The sequence below is a fragment of the Photinus pyralis genome, unplaced genomic scaffold (genome assembly GCF_008802855.1).
Source record: "Photinus pyralis isolate 1611_PpyrPB1 unplaced genomic scaffold, Ppyr1.3 Ppyr1.4_LG1, whole genome shotgun sequence".
Classification (NCBI taxonomy): Eukaryota; Metazoa; Arthropoda; class Insecta; order Coleoptera; family Lampyridae; genus Photinus; species Photinus pyralis.
Genome location: NW_022170249.1, coordinates 7,123,390 through 7,124,391, shown reverse-complemented (window position 1 = coordinate 7,124,391; position 1,002 = coordinate 7,123,390).

The following is a 1,002-nucleotide window of genomic DNA, read 5'->3' as shown; positions in this document are numbered from 1 at the left end:
GTACCGACAAAGGGAATATGGTAGCCCTCGACAAGATCTTACTAATGGTGGACTCAAAACTTCAAACGCGAATTACGGGTGAACTGGAGGTCGAAAGTGGGTCCGACAAGGGGAATGTGGTAGCCCCCGACAAGATCTTATTGATGGTGGAGTTAAAACTGACTAATAGAATACTGATCTGCAACAAAAAGAAGGTGTTACTTGACAAAGTATACTCTCAAACCGTCATTTTTTTCAATTACCCATTATGTCTTTCTACAATAAAAATTCAGACCTACTGTTTTATTTACAGCATGGTTGCACCTTTACAATTCATTATTTATTTATTTATTGAGGCAGGACATTACTTTTAACCACGACTGTACATAAGTAAAATAAAATGTAAAAAATAGTATAGACAGTATAAATTGGACCAACAACATAAATATTACAATAAATCATAGTACCAGAAGGATTCCTCAAGAATAGTGTTGTGGTACATCCTGGAACGATGAAATTGTGACCGTGTCGGGTTTGCATGTTACAGTTAAGGTCCTAATTGGTCTTAAATTGCGATTTATGTTCGAATCTATATGATACACACTTGGAACACACTAAGTAACATACCGTAATGATTTTCAGTTTCTTGAACAGTTGCAGACAATGATCATAATTAAAACTAAGTACATTACCTATTGTTACAATACAAAACTTACTTAATTTGAAAATTAACGAAAAATGCAAGTACTACCTAAAGGCAAAGCCCAAAGTAACGTTACATTTACAATGAATCTGCATGAACTTACCAATTGCATTCTCAGAAAATCTATTCATATAAAAACCTAGCATTAAAAATTTGGCAGATATAAAAATAGTTACATTGTTGCAAAATATTGTATTGTTTTTAAAAGTTAACGTATTTTTAAACGTTAAATGGTGTCTCTATATACGCCATCGCCGTCTCATATTGCAATAAACATTTTTAACTAAATATTACTAAATATATTTTCTAGTATTGCCTAT